Below are 16,551 nucleotides of genomic sequence, written 5' to 3'. Positions count from 1 at the left end.
TCCACGGTCAAGGTCTTGGATGTTGAAGCAATGAAACCGTAATCAAATATCTATGCAAAAAAAAATAATAATAATCTTTTAGGTTAATTTCCTATCAGTTCACATATTTTGAACATTTTACTGTACGTTTCTCAATTTCAATTTCTTAATTACCAACTTTAGTATACCCTACTTATGGGGTGCTTCTCAATATCCCTCCTCGGTTCCTCGCTCCTCTGTCCTCCATCCTATGACCCGGAAACCGATTGAGCTCAACCATCTTGAAGGACATCTCGATTCTCTAATTGCACTGCGAGGATGCACAGGTGGATCCTTTGCGGAAGAGTTTTATCAACTAAATGTGACGCACGTATACGGTAAATTCTCCTCCCCCTTCACATCGGTCACAATCATTTTAATTTATACTTTACCTTTGCACATATTTCACATATTTCAACAGGGTCTCTTGCTTTATTATTTATTATGAATTTCTTAAATAACCAAACTTCAACAACATAAGGGCAGATCCTTTGAGCGCTGCTGATGACGATGTGAAGTGACGCTCGAGTGATCAAGTATTCCAATGTATAAAAAATGCTTTCCTTCGATTCCTCCGTCCTTTTCTTTCCTTGCAGCCTTCCCTCGCGTCCTACAAGGGGTGGAGCTGAGACGCGAGGAAAGGAAACGAGGATGCAAAAATAAGAATTGAGAAGCACACACAGATTCTTTCAAATAAGATTAATAGAGCTAGCAAACCGGGGAGGACTGATAAAACTCCTTGTTCTGCTTCAAGTTTACTTGTCACTTGTATTGTTTTGTATAGTTCTGGCGCCCCCCTGTGGTAGTTCTCTAGAAATATAAGTGATCGCATTTCATGCAGTCAGCTTCTCCTCGATCTTCGGAAGCCATCCTTTGTTTTGCATTTGTAAAAGCATCATCTGTAAGTTAATTCTTCATTACATAATACTTGATGATATATATTTGCATATATTTGTGATAGGTTTATTTGAAGCTTTGACAATGTTATTTTTGTGATAGCCTTTAGCTATTAGCCTAGCCTTTCTTCAATATAGCATTTAATGTGTTGATTCCATTCTACTTTGATGTGATAACTTCACTAAATGAATCAATATGTATTTGTTGCTATTTTCTTTGTTACCTGATAATTCCATTTAAGTAAATTTATGTTACAGATTTCATTTGGGGTATTTTCAGATAAGAGTTTCAAAACTACATGAATGGTCTTTAGTCATTGTATTATTGTTCTGATTATTGTTTATTTGCTATTATTTACAGTTTTACTCCTAATTCATAATGTACCTGGCATCTTATTAAACGGCAAACACTAAGATGAATCCTGACTCATCTGTACTTTATGGATGGAGTTTGGCTGGCTGTTAAATTGCATCTGTACATGCAAGGAGAACAGTACAGTAAAAAGATGTTAATCCTACAAGCAAATCAAGTTACATGGCAGAAGATTGCAGTCATATTTGTACCATGAACCATGACGAGAAACCTACAGTCTCTGCTGAAGAAAACGCAGAGAAAACCACGAGCACAGAAGACCGAGCTTCTGAGGCGGGCTCAAAGCGCTCACGTTCATCACGATCATCGAGATCATCAAGGATGTCAGCTAGCATGGCTGCAGCCACTGCCCGGGCTCAAGCAGAAGCGGCACGAACTCGTGTATTGTTTGCAAAGAAAGAGAATGCAATCAAACTGGATAAGATTAAATTAGAAATGAGCCATAAACTGGACACGGCCAAAATGGAAGCAGATTTGGAGGTGCTCCAACATGAAAGGAACAAGCCGCTGCTTTGGCCCAGGCAGAAGTACTAGAAGCAGCGGTAGCAGCAATTGAGGACAGTGTTTCCAGTGGTAGCTTCTCTGTGTCTTCACATAGCAAAGTGGAGCGAACCAAAGACTATGTTGAAACACAAAGTGGGGTGGAACTAAATGAGCCAAAAGAAACATACATGCAGAGTTTAAATTACAGTGACAAGCTGTACTCTGAGGCCTCAGACCCCAACTGCTCTGCTCATAGTACCAGTAAAATGAAATGTGCACAGGATGCCTTCACTGAATTGCCATCTCAGCCGTTTGATCAGTCATTTAGAGATGAAGTTAAACAGGAAACATATGATCCTCATGCTTCATGTTTCTCTCAGAAGGAACCTATCTTGGCATGGCCACAGCCAGTACCCTTTCACCAGCCAGAAGCGTCAGGTTTGTTGGACTTAGCAAAATATTTAGCACGTCGTGAGCTTGTAAATACAAGTCTCGTTAAGTTTGATGACAGACCTGAGAGTTTTAGAGCATGGAAATCGGCCTTTGTTGGAGCCACAGAGGGTTTAGGCCTGACAGCCGGTGAAGAGCTGGACCTGCTTATTAGGTGGCTTGGCAAAGAATCATCTGACCATGTGAAAAGGTTACGGTCAGTTCATGTCAGAGATCCTAAGGCAGCACTATACGTCGCCTGGGAAAGACTAACAGAATGTTATGGTGCGCCTGAGATAATCGAAAATGCACTTCTGCAAAGGCTCGAAAACTTCCCCAGGGTTCTTAGTAAGGACTTTATCAAGTTAAGAGAATTAGGTGATCTCCTGACAGAACTAAAGGCGGCTAAGCAAGATGGCTATCTGCCTGGGCTAACATATCTGGATACTGCTAGAGGAATAAACCCCATAGTGGAAAAGCTACCACACTTTCTTCAAGAGAAATGGCTCTCTCACGGCATGAAATATAAAGAACAGTATCATGCCTCCTTTCCTCCTTTCTGGTATTTTGTTAGCTTCGTCTGTTATGAGGCAAAAGCCAGAAACGATCCAAGCTTCACAATTGCCGGTCCTCCTAAAGATGAGAAATTCTTCAAAAAACAAACACATCAGAGGATGCCCATTTCTGTTCATAAAATTGATGTTTCTCAAAAGGCCTACCCCAGTAAGGATTCGGGCACTAGTGATGAAAACCCTAAGAATTGCCCAATACATAACAAGCCTCATCCACTCAAAAAGTGTCGTGGTTTCCGGATGAAGCCATTGGAGGAACGAAAGGCCTACTTAAAGGAATATGGTATCTGCTTTCGATGTTGTGGATCTTCTTCCCACATTGCACGCAATTGCAAAGCCTCAGTGAAGTGTACAGAATGTGATAGTGAGGACCACACCACTGCCCTCCACCCAGGACCAGCACCATGGGTCTCCAAAATCTCAACCTCTTCAGAGCATGGCGGGGAGGAAGAACGTTCATCACCTTCTGTAAACAGTGCCTGTACTAAAGTCTGTGGGGAAGGTTCGTCAGCCAAATCTTGTTCTAAGATATGCTTAGTTAGAGTGTATCCTAATGGCAATCCAGAAGCCGCTGTCAAAATGTATGCGATGCTCGATGACCAGAGCAACAGGTCACTAGTAAGATCAGAGTTTTTCGAGCTTTTCTGCATTAATAGTCCAGCTTCTCCTTATCTCATGAAAACCTGTGCCGGAACTATTGAAGCATCTGGAAGGAGAGCTGATGGATTTCAGATAGAGCCAGTTAGCGGGGATATTAACCTGGCTCTTCCGACTCTAATCGAGTGCAATGATATTCCAGATAATAGGGCAGAAATACCAACTCCAGAGGTTGCTCAAAATCATCCTCATCTTAGAAGAATAGCCTCTGAGATTCCAGAAATGGATGACAGTGCCCAGATCCTCATGCTGTTGGGTCGTGATGCTCTGAGAGTCCATAAGGTGAGACGCCAGATAAATGGGCCTCATAATGCTCCTTTTGCGATTAAAACAGATTTAGGCTGGCTTATAGTTGGAGATGTATGCTTGGGTAATTCTCACAAACCAAGTGTGTTGAGTTACAAGACACATGTGCTGGACAATGGTAGAACCTCATACTTTCCACCATGCCAAAGTCACATTAACTTGAAGGATAACTTAGGTCTCACAGCTGAAGTAAAAGGTATCCCTTATTTCTACAAGGGTGCAAGCAGAGAAAATCACCTTGGCTGTTCGGTGTTCAGGCGCACAAGAGATGACAACAAGCATGCTCTATCTGTTGAGGATCATCTCTTCTTGGAGATCATGGACAGTGAGTTTTCCAGAGATAGTGACAATAGCTGGGTGGGTCCACTTCCTTTCAAATACCCAAGGCCTCAACTTCCCAATAACAGAGAGCATGCTCTCACTCGGCTCTGCTCTCTTTGTCGCACTTTGCTGAAAAAAAACAGAGATGAAACAGCAATTTACAGATTTCATGCAAAGGTTGTTTGAAAATGATCATGCTGAGTATGCTTCTCCCCTAAGTGATGACCAGGAACGCTGGTATTTACCATTCTTTGGGGTTGATCATCCAAAAAAGCCCAACCAAATCAGAGTGGTGTTTGACTCCAGCGCCCAATATCAGGGTCTGTCTCTAAATAGCGTCCTTTTGACAGGACCAGATTTAAACAACAGCTTGTTAGGTGTGCTGATTCGATTCAGGAAGGAGCCTGTTGCTGTGACTGCCGATATCCAGCAGATGTTCCACTGTTTCACAGTGAAAGAAAACCACAGAGATTATTTGAGGTTCCTATGGTTCCGTGACAATGATCTCGACAAGGATGTTATTGAATGTAGGATGAAAGTCCATGTATTCGGAAATAGCCCTTCCCCAGCAGTGGCTATCTACAGATTGCATCGGGCTGCCAAAGAAGGAGAGCCTATGCATGGAACTGACACCTATAACTTTGTGAAGAGAGATTTTTATGTGGACGACGGTCTGAGATCATTTCCGACTGCCGCTGAAGCTGTTGATTTACTTCAGAGGACACAAGCGTCCCTGGCAGAATCGAATCTAAGGCTCCACAAGATAATGTCAAACAGCTCACTGGTGTTGGCAGCCTTTCCACGTGAAGACTGTGCTGAAGGTGTCAAAGATCTTGATTTTGGGGATGAAACCATGCCTGCTCAACGTAGTCTTGGCCTAAACTGGAGAATATCAACAGATACCTTTACATTCCACTCACCAGATAACAGCAAACCTTTGACTCGTCGTGGCATTCTCTCCACTGTGAACAGCTTGTATGACCCTTTGGGCTTTGCACCACCTGTAACGATTCATGGAAGATTCCTGTTAAGAGAGCTGTCAAAGGGAATAGATAACTGGGACGAGCCCCTCTCGGAAGAGAAATGCAGAGAGTGGGAAATGTGGAGAAATTCACTGCAAGACCTGGAGAGGATTCATGTTCAGAGGACATATAGCTTGAGGTCACTGTCAAAAGCAAAATTTACAGAGCTGTGCATATTTTCAGATGCCTCTTTCAAAGCTATTGGAGCAGTAGCATACCTCAAGACTATTCATGAAGATGGACAGATCAACGTTGGTTTCGTCTTAGGTAAAGCTAAATTGACACCTCCAGATGAACCTACTATCCCTAGGTTAGAACTTTGCGCAGCTGTGTTAGCTGTCGAGATCTCAGATTTCATCTTGGACGAGATTGATTTTAAACCAGACTCTGTAAAGTTTTTCTGCGACAGCAAGGTCGTATTGGGTTACATACACAATGAAAGTAGGAGGTTCTATGTGTATGTGCACAATTGTGTTCAAAGAATCAGGCAATCATCGAAGGTTGAGCAATGGAATTTTGTCCCTACAGAGCACAATCCAGCTGACTGTGCCTCTAGGTCTGTTCCAGCTTCTCTTCTTACAAACACCATGTGGCTGACAGGACCAGACTTTCTTTATGGACCTTTAGAAAGTGATCTAACTTTGCAAGACACCTTTGAGCTGGTGAGTCCAGAGACAGATTCCGAGGTTCGTCCTTTACCTCAAGTGAGCACTGCTGTCACAAGTATAACTGAGAAACCACTTAACCCAGAGCGTTATGAGCGTTTTTCCACATGGAACTCTCTATTAAAAGCAGTGGCATGCTTGATTCATGTTGCCCGATCCTTTCATTCGATGTCTAAAGGACAGACCTGCAAACGTATAAGCTGGCATAAATGTCATCAACCTTATTGCCTGAGTGAGTTGGCCCAAGCCAAAAAGGTCATCCTTCTTTCAGTCCAACGGTCTGTCTTTCCTGAAGAGTACAGTGCTCTTATGAGACGTGTTGAAATCTCTCAGAATAGTCCTCTAATTAAGTTGAATCCTGTTCTGGGTGAAGATGGGCTAATCAGAGTCAGTGGTCGTTTAACACATGCACCTGTGGTCAGTGATGAGAGATATCCCATTGTTTTACCTGGACGACATCATATCTCCACCTTACTAATTCGTCACTTCCATGATCAAGTAAAGCATCAGGGCCGTCTTTTCACCGAAGGAGCTCTGCGCACTGCAGGATTCTGGCTGATTAATGGAAAGAGATCTATTAGTAGTGTCATACATAAATGTGTTGCATGTAGGAAGTTGCGTGGGAATACAGAGAGTCAAAAAATGGCAGATCTTCCAGAAGAGCGTCTCAGTCCATCCCCACCTTTCACTTATGTTGGCTTGGATGTGTTTGGTCCTTTCTCAGTCTCAGCTCGTCGCACAAGAGGAGGTCATGCAGAGAGCAAGCGTTGGGCTATTCTCTTCACTTGTATGTCCACGCGAGCTGTTCACATCGAGGTGATTGAATCCCTTGACACATCCAGCTGTATAAATGCACTACGGAGATTCTTTGCCATTAGAGGGCCTGTGAAACAATTCCGGTCAGATTGTGGAACTAATTTTGTAGCTGCAAGCAAAGAACTGGGATTCTCCAAAATGGTGAAGGACCCAGAGATGCAAGAATACCTCACCAATTGCTCATGCACATGGGAATTCAATCCGCCCCATGCTTCACACATGGGGGGAGCTTGGGAACGTTTGATAGGTGTAGTGAGGAGGATTCTGGATTCAATGTTGATGCAGTATGGGTCTCGTCCCCTCTCACATGAGGTCCTATGCACATTCATGGCTGAAATTTCTGCAATAATTAATGCAAGGCCCTTAGTTCCAATCTCCTCAGACCCTGACTCACCTCTTATACTGACACCTGCTATGCTTCTGACTCAGAAGGTTGGTGCTCCTCCATCTCCTGGGGACTTCTCAGGTAGTGACATGTTCAGACAACAGTGGAAGCAGGTGCAGAGTCTTGCTGACAATTTTTGGTATCGCTGGAGACGTGAATATCTCCCAACACTACAAATTCGTCGCAAAGGGAATAGTATTCAACCTGACATTCAAGAAGGAGATCTTGTACTTCTAAAAGACAATCAGAGCTCTCGTAACAAGTGGCCTATGGCTCTTGTGTCTAAAGTATTTCCAAGCACTGATGGGAGAGTACGCAAGGTTCAGTTGAAAGTTACTAAAAATGGATCTGGAAAGGAAGTAAAGTATCTCAGACCAATTACAGAGGTTGTTCTGCTGTTGCCTAAGGAAAATTAAGACTTAAATGAGACATCCTTAGGATGTCTGGCGGGGAGTGTTCTGCTTCAAGTTTACTTGTCACTTGTATTGTTTTGTATAGTTGTTTAGTTCTGGCGCCCCCCTGTGGTAGTTCTCTAGAAATATAAGTGATCGCATTTCATGCAGTCAGCTTCTCCTCGATCTTCGGAAGCCATCCTTTGTTTTGCATTTGTAAAAGCATCATCTGTAAGTTAATTCTTCATTACATAATACTTGATGATATATATTTGCATATATTTGTGATAGGTTTATTTGAAGCTTTGACAATGTTATTTTTGTGATAGCCTTTAGCTATTAGCCTAGCCTTTCTTCAATATAGCATTTAATGTGTTGATTCCATTCTACTTTGATGTGATAACTTCACTAAATGAATCAATATGTATTTGTTGCTATTTTCTTTGTTACCTGATAATTCCATTTAAGTAAATTTATGTTACAGATTTCATTTGGGGTATTTTCAGATAAGAGTTTCAGAACTACATGAATGGTCTTTAGTCATTGTATTATTGTTCTGATTATTGTTTATTTGCTATTATTTACAGTTTTACTTCTAATTCATAATGTACCTGGCATCTTATTAAACGGCAAAGACTAAGATGAATCCTGACTCATCTGTACTTTATGGATGGAGTTTGGCTGGCTGTTAAATTGCATCTGTACATGCAAGGAGAACAGTACACCCCTCTCTCTTGGATAGGGATCTAACTGAGATTTCCTTCAGACCATCCTGCCAAATCACTGAGATGAGGTTCTGTGTTATAACCCTTATTGTTTCTTTACACCCATTCTTTTGGAGTTTTGTTTAGGAGTGGTCTGCTTACTGTGTCTTCCATCCTAATCACTCAAGGAAGTTTGATCAAATTCAATTTTTAAAATCCTTGAGGCATTATGGTGTACAAATAAATTTTTACCTTGATAGGTGAAGGAAAAAAAGGTGTCTGATTTCCTCTGCTAAAGACACTGAAAAAGCAGAGCATAGGTCAGTTACAGTAAACCTTTAGCAGCAGGAAGAACTAGTCAGCAGTGTATGTGGATTTGGGACCTCTGCAGGCCAATCTTCTATCATCAACTGCTCTCAGTTCATGCGCTAAGTGCCATTTTGTTTTGTCCACCTTTGCAACTGACAATATGGGAGTGTTACAGTGGCTGGCTGTTTTAATCAGCCCCTCAATTGTCTTTTTAATTCCTTCTATAGCCTTTTGTTTCAATCAATATTGTTGTGTTGTGTGCTCCTGGGGCCTATACCATGAAGCCGGTTTAGGTGGCTAGCCAGATATGTTTCAGCTTAGTTTCCGCCAACCCTGGGTTTTAGGCACCATGAAAGTGGTTTGGCTTTTAGCAGTGTTCATCACCATAGTAACTTACGCTCCACAGCTAACCTCGTCTGGGGCAGGTTATGTTCCAGGTAAGACATCTCAAACCGAATTTGGATCAGCTGTGAGCAAAGGGACACGTCTGATGCGATAGTCACTCCACCTGTTTCCACTCCAAATTTGTCACTACATATCAAATGATTTTTAGTATAATAATTTTATACTAATATAAATCATTTTAAATAAATAATAATAATTTTGTATGTTTTAGATATTTATGTAATTATTATACCGTTAATCGATCACACTACAATTTTAGTTTATTAAATTATTATTACGAAGTTTAAATTAATGAATATATAAAGGTAATATAAATACACTTTAGAATCAATAGATACAACTATAAAATGACTACAAATGAGTTTAAATGTTCAATTCTCTCTATACCTTTATCAACTATATAAACTTCACAACGTTTACTTGCACTGATATAGTAAGACTTTTTCTTTTAGTTGTCCTCTTTCATAGACAGATATTTCTTACTGTGTAAATTTGCAGTTACACTCTTTCTCAGCATGTAATTGGCTGTTCGCCACTGATGTTACACCTAAACTCCTAAACTCAGGATCAAAGCCTGAGTTGACAGAGAAAGTTGATGATCAGCATCATGGTACCAACAAAGCCTGAGTTGACAGAGAAAGTTGATGATCAGCGTCATGGTACCAACAAAGCCTGAGTTGGATTGGTTTCCAGTTCAGTTCAGTTCAATTTATTCACAGTACCTCTTCAAGCATTTCAATAATAGTTTTAAAGGTACAGAGTAGATTGGGTACAGTGAAATGGGTCTCCCAAAGAAGCAAAAAAAAGCTTATAAAGAGGGGCCCATAGTTCTTGAATGGGTAGGTACTGACAAGGTACAGTGAGACACAATAAATACACACAAAATGTACCATGACATATGTTACAACAACATACTCGGCCATACAAACATACACATACGTCCCAGTAATCCATGAAAATCAGTTTTGAATAATTAGATATAGGTTAAGAAAAAATGATGTTTTAATTGTCTTTTGAAGTTGGAGATAGAAGGCAACACCTTAAAACCGTTATCAACCCTGTTCCAGATCTGCGGACCCCTCAAACAACACTCATACTGGTGCACACATGTCTGCGATATTTTCCAAATATAAGTGGTTTGATTCTCGTTTGATATGTATGCTGTGGGCTGGAGATAGGAACAAGGTTGCTCAATCTAGGGTTCAGGCTATTTACAATTTGAAACATTAAACAAGCATTATGATATTCATTTAGCTCAGCTAGTCTCAATAACTTAAAGCGATAGAATAGAGGGCGGGTCGGGGAATTTATCTCTGACCAGGACAATGCCCATATGGCTTTCTTTTGCAAGGATTCGAGCTTTTTAAGATGACTTGTAAAGGTGTTGCACCATATCACATTACAATAATTGAGATGTGGTTCAAATAAAGTTTTATACAACATCATAAGGGCAGACAGAGGAAGAAAATGTCTGATCTTATAAAACAAGCCAACATACTTTGATAATTTATTTACAAGGTGGTCAATATGACATTTAAAGCTAAGAGAGTCATCAATGAGGACCCCCAGAAATTTAGTTGAGTACACTCTTTTTATCACCTGCCCATTCATTTTAATCAGGCAGTGAGTAGTGTTTTTTTAAATAAGACGATTTTTTTTCCGAATCAATTAAAATGAAATTTGTTTTGCTGATATTTAATGACAGTTTATTGCAATAAATACACAAAAATTAAATTTGTGTCGTCAGCAAAGATTATTTTATGAAATATTTTTGAGGAATTTATACAATCATTTATGTATAGAATGAATAAAAGTGGCCCCAAGATTGAACCCTGGGGGACCCCATAGATTATAGGCTTACAAATAGAGTTTTGATCATTCATATGGACATACTGTTCCCTCTCATTTAGATAATTTCTGAACCATTCAAGTGCGAGACCTCTGATACCATAGTGATGTAATTTGTACAATAAGATGTCAAAGTCAACTGTGTCAAATGCTTTTGATAGGTCCAAGAAGATACCAACACCGCATTTTCCCTCTTCAATACAGTCGTTAATTTGTTCTACTCAGTCAAGTATTGCCATACAGGTTGTGCTCTTTTTTCTAAAACCATTTTGTGAAGGAACAAGAATATTCAATTTGTCAAGATAACCACTGAGTCTATTGTATACCACCTTCTCCAATACTTTAGATAAAGTGGGTAGAATTGATATGGGCCGGTAATTGCTCATATAATTTCTGTCGCCCAATTTAAAAATTGGGATTATCTTAGCAATTTTTGTCATTTTGGGTACAATAACAGTAGATAAAGAAAGATTAATACAATGAGCCAGTGGCTCTACAATGATGTTCGCTATGGCCTTCATGATCCTACTACATATTCCATCCACACCAGAGGAGCATGAGCTCCTCAAGTCTAATATGATCTTGAGGAGTTCATTTTCATCTGTTGGCATCATAAAAAATGAATGAGTGTAGCTACCAGAGAGAAAATGCTTGAAGGTTTGGTTTTGTCAACTCGAAACTAATCCTGTAACCCTGAGTTTGTTCAACTACCATCATGGTACAGGCCCCAGGTCTATTTTTAATTCTAACTGGATTAGTAAATTCTACTAAACCACAAGTATCACGTTGAGGACACAATTTTACATATACTACAGTTTGAGCAGACTCACAAATGTGCTCGACTACAACAACTCTTCCTCTACTCAACATGGACATGTTCCTCTTCCTCTACTCAACATGGACATGTTCCTCTTCCTCTTCTCAACATGTTCCCGGGGGCGGGGTTTATGTAAATTTTAGGGTTAGTGATGTCACTAACCCGGGAGGAATCATCTAGTCAATACCAGCCGTTTGTTGTAGTCCTTAAAAAACGATTTCTTTAAAAGCTAATATCTTCCTTTGCTTTGAACTTTGAGCGTTGTAACTGCAGATGTTTTTTATGTTCAAACAGCAACATTACACACAAACTAAAGTTAGAAAAGTGAAATCATAATCAACCACCCCTTTAAGCTTAAACCTGGTTGATATATGGAAACTTAAAAATAAAACAAAAGAGAATAGTCCTTTTATTCACACAGGCATAATAATTACTCTAAATTTGCCTACTTTTTTTGTTCCCAAAAGAAAAGGATTATTTGATTGAGTTATTATATGGTCATGGTCTGACAAGAATATTTTCAGACCATGACCCTCTACTCATGACCCTCTACTCTACTCATCTACTCATACTCTTTTGAATTGCCTGTCACGATTCATAAATTCATTGTTTCCTTCTTATCTCGTGTAATTGTTGTAATGTGTGTGGGCGTGTGTGATTGTGGGCGTGACGGCTCATTTCACTTGATCAGCGATCAGCTGATTCAATCTCCTCTCCAGCTGCATCCAATCCACTCACCCATAAATACTCATCGCATTCTTCTCTCTTTGTCAGATCGTTGTTGATGTCCCTTGTGTGTGTTTGGTCCTGTTCCAGTCGTCGCTGCAGTGTTGCGGTTTTGTTCTGTCCTTGTTCCCGGCGTCTGTTTCGTGTCTGGATTATCACCTGTATTCATCACCATCATCTCTGCACTCTTCACCTGGATTCACTGACCATCTAGTCCCTGCGTTACCAACTGTCCAGAGACTGTGTGTTTGTGTCTGACCAAATAAAGAGTTACTTGCATTAATGCTTCCGCTTCTTCGATCATGACAGAACGATCTGACCCACAGATGGAAGCAGCGAGTAGTTCGTCGTCATTGGAGGATTTCGTGAACTCCAGTATTAGATGCATGGACAATCAGGAAAAGGGGTCTTAACGACACGACTCGGGCTGTTCAAGCATGGGTGTCCGAACAACATCACAGTAAAAAATACCTACCCTTTGCCGTTGATGTCTTCAGCTTTCGAGAGGTTGCAGGGGAGTGTCTGTCTTCACTAAATTGGACTTATGTAATGCTTATCATTTGGTCCGCATCAGGGAAGGGGATGAATGGAAAACTGCTTTTAACACCCCCAGGGGGCATTTTGAATACTTGGTCATGCCTTTCGGGTTGTCCAACTCCCCAGCTGTTTTCCAGGCACTCGTCAACGACGTGCTGCGAGATATGGTTGATCAGTTCATATATGTTTACCTGGATGACATATTGATTTTTTCGTCTTCTCTCCAGGAACACGTGCAGCACGTCCGGCGAGTGCTTCAGAGGTTGTTAGAGAATGAGCTTTTTGTCAAGGCGGAGAAATGCGATTTTCATGCACAGTCTGTTCCTTTTCTAGGATACATTGTGTCGACTGAGGGAATACATATGGATCCTGAGAAGGTTAAGGCTGTGGTGGATTGGCCAAGTCCAGATTCCCGTAAGGCCCTACTGAGGTTTCTGGGGTTTGCCCATTTTTACCGGTGGTTTATTCGCAACTTCAGCCAACTAGCCTCGCCTCTGACCGCTTTGACCTCCCCCAGAACTACATTCAGGTAGTCAGACGCAGCTGAGGCTGCGTTTGCCAAACTGAAAGGCCGGTTCATTTCAGCCCCTATTCTCATTGCCCCTGATACATCACGTCAGTTCGTGGTGGAGGTCGACGCGTCAGAGGTGGGGGTAGGTGCAGTGATATCCCAGCGCTCTCCCACAGACGACAGAATGCATCCATGCGCGTTCTTTTCTCATCGTTTGTCCCCTGCCGAACGCAACTATGACATTGGTAACAGAGAATTGTTGGCAGTCAAGCTGGCATTGGAGGAATGGTGTCACTGGTTAGAAGGGTCGGTGGTACCTTTTATCGTCTGGACCGATCACAAGAATCTGGAATACATTAAGACTGCCAAAAGATTGAACTCCAGGCAGGCTCGGTGGGCACTTTTTTTCGGACGTTTTGATTTTACTCTCTCGTATCGCCTAGGGATGGGACGATACACTTAAACTCACGATACGATGCACCTCGATATGCCAGGGTCACGATACGATACGTCACGATACGATATCAAAAAAGGAAAAAAGAAAAGAAAAAAATATTACTGTATAACAACAACTTATTTATTTTTGTAACTTACAACATTTTTATGGATAACGTTGAAGGTGGTGGTTCATGTTTGATGTGTTGGATGTGGTGTAAGTTACGGAATGACAGCATGGCATAGCTTACACACAGTCTTAGTCTTGTCAGTTACTCTATTGCCGTCTTTGTCTTTTTTAATGAGAAAGCCAAAATACTGCCAGACATATGACTTGTATCCAGGCGGAGCGTCCTCAATTTCAACCTCATTTGACTCCATGGTCGGCTGTTTGGGGGCAAGGCAGTTGGTGCTATGCTAATATTTGTTAGCTCGCTGTAGACTGCAGTGTTGTTGTTGCAACATGCGCTGTCTTGACGTGATGACGTACCGCACCGTTCCCCGGATATCATTTTTTTTTTTCATTTAGTTTTACCCTGCTTGATCAGCAGATGGTGCTACCAGCCTGCCACCATAGACTGTATGTCTGCCCCATATACATACACACACACATATAGTACACTAAATTATTTATATACCGTAAAAACTTCAAATAGTAGCCCGGGCTTTTATTTTCCCAAATCGTCGTACTGCACCGGCTTGTATTTGAGACAGGCGTCTATATGAGACAGGCCTTTATAATTTAGTGTTGAGATGTTGTTCATTGATTGTATAGGCCCGTCTCTAATCTCTAAAAATCTCCAAATGCTCCACGTGAAACTGCGGTCTTCCGACCTTTTACTATCGCGTCAATTGATTTTTATTAATATGCGCGAGGGAGAGAGAACAAGACAGCGCTCGTGTTGTTTGAAGACGTGAGAGTGCGCGCGCGCGGCCGGGGCGCTCTCTCTCTCTCTCTCTCTCTCTCTCTCTCTCTTCTCGTAACGCGCCCTGTCAAGCGCAGCAGTCATTCTATTCTACATCACTCATCGATCAAAAAAGGCTTTGGAGGGACAAAAAATTTGCTTTGGCTCCCATCAAAAAGCGGACAATCTGACGGTTTTAGAAGATTAAATACAACCCGAAACTAAAAAACAGACCCGGCCTCTATTTGAGACCGACCTTTATTTACCCAAACCTGCAGCCACACCAGGCGTGTAAAAGAGACAGGCGTCTATTTGGGACTCGGCTATTATTTGAAGTTTTACGGTACTACGCAAATCATGCAGCAGTGCCATCTATCTTTATTTCGCGATCCATTTTTTTCGACCTCGATGCGTTTCGTCACGTTTTGTATCGCGATATTTTGTCAAACGATATTTCGTCCCATCCCTAGTATCGCCCGGGTTCCAAAAACATTAAACCGGATTCTTTGTCGCGCATTTTTGATCATTCCGAACGCCCGTCTACTCCTGAGTGTATTTTGCCCGAGACTCTGTTTGTCTCCACTCTCGTATGGGAGGTTGAATCGAAGGTCAAGAAGGCCGCCTTCTCTTAGAAGGGGTAACGCCTCTGCCCGGTTGCCCACCGAACCGTTTGTTTGTACCGGAGGGATTACGGTCTGACGTCATTCAGTGGGGGCATTGTTCCAACGTGGCTTGTCATCCAGGAGTTAGTCGAACCAAGTTTTTGGTCAAGCAACGATTCTGGTGGCCACTTATGGCTCAAGATGTTCACAATTTTGTTTTGGCTTGCCCAGTTTGTGCCGTTGGTAAGACCTTCAATCGATCTCCAGATGAGTTACTTCAACCGCTGCCTGTCTCTTCGAGACCCTGGTCCCATATTGCGCTAGATTTTATCACCGCCCTCTCGAGGGAACAAGGTAGTTTTGACCGTGGTGGACCGGTTCTCGAAGGCGGCCCATTTCATTCCCTTGCCCAAATTACCCTCAGCCAAGGAGACAGCGTTGACCGTCGTTGATCACGTCTTTCGCTTACATGGCCTCCCGACAGACGTGGTTTCCGACAGGGGACCCCAATTTGTGTCTCAATTTTGGCAAGAATTTTGTAAGTTATTGGGGGCGACTGTCAGTCTGTCCTCAGGGTTCCATCCCCAGAGCAATGGTCAAACTGAGAGAGCCAACCAAGATTTAGAGAGAACGTTGCGATGTCTGGTCTCTAAGAATCCTTCCTCGTGGAGCCAACAATTGTCTATGGTGGAGTACGCCCACAATACGTTACCAGTGTCATCTACGGGCCTTTCTCCGTTTGAGTGTAGTGTAGGTTACCAGCCACCTACTTTTCCTAGCCTGGAATCCGAAGTCGTGGTCCCTTCCACCCACGCCTTCGTCCAGAGGTGTCATCGCACTTGGACTAGAGCCCGTGAGACTTTACTCCAAGTGGGAGCGCGCACCAAGGCCAAAGCCGATTACCACCGGTCTAGGCCTCCCGTATACGTTGTTGTTCAAAAAGTGTGGCTTTCTACCAAGAATATTCCTCTCCGATCCGTCTCTAATAAACTTGCTCCCAAATTTATCGGCCCGTTCACTGTCACCAAAATCATTAGTCGGGTGGCAGTCCGCCTCAACCTCCCTCCGGTGTACAGGAGAATTCATCCCGTCTTTCATGTATCCAAAATAAAACCCATGTTTCATTCTCATATTAATCCGCCAATCCCGGCCAATCCCGCGACTCGTAGATGGGGAACCCACATATTCGGTTAATTGTATTCTGGACTCAATGCAGAGGGGACGCGGATTCCAGTACTTGGTGGACTTGGAAGGTTACAGTGCGGAGGAGAGAAGTTGGGTACCTGTTAGAGACATCTTGGATCACTCCCTTATTGATGATTACAATCGACAGGTAAGGGAGTCCTAGGAGGGGGGGTACTGTCACGGTTAATAAATTCATTGTTTCCTTCTTGTCTCGTGTAATTGTTGTTATGTG

Source organism: Rhinichthys klamathensis, unplaced genomic scaffold (genome assembly GCF_029890125.1).
Source record: "Rhinichthys klamathensis goyatoka isolate OS25496 unplaced genomic scaffold, OSU_Roscu_1.1 h1tg000554l_1, whole genome shotgun sequence".
Taxonomy (NCBI): domain Eukaryota; kingdom Metazoa; phylum Chordata; class Actinopteri; order Cypriniformes; family Leuciscidae; genus Rhinichthys; species Rhinichthys klamathensis.
Note: the sequence above shows the minus strand (reverse complement) of the source record.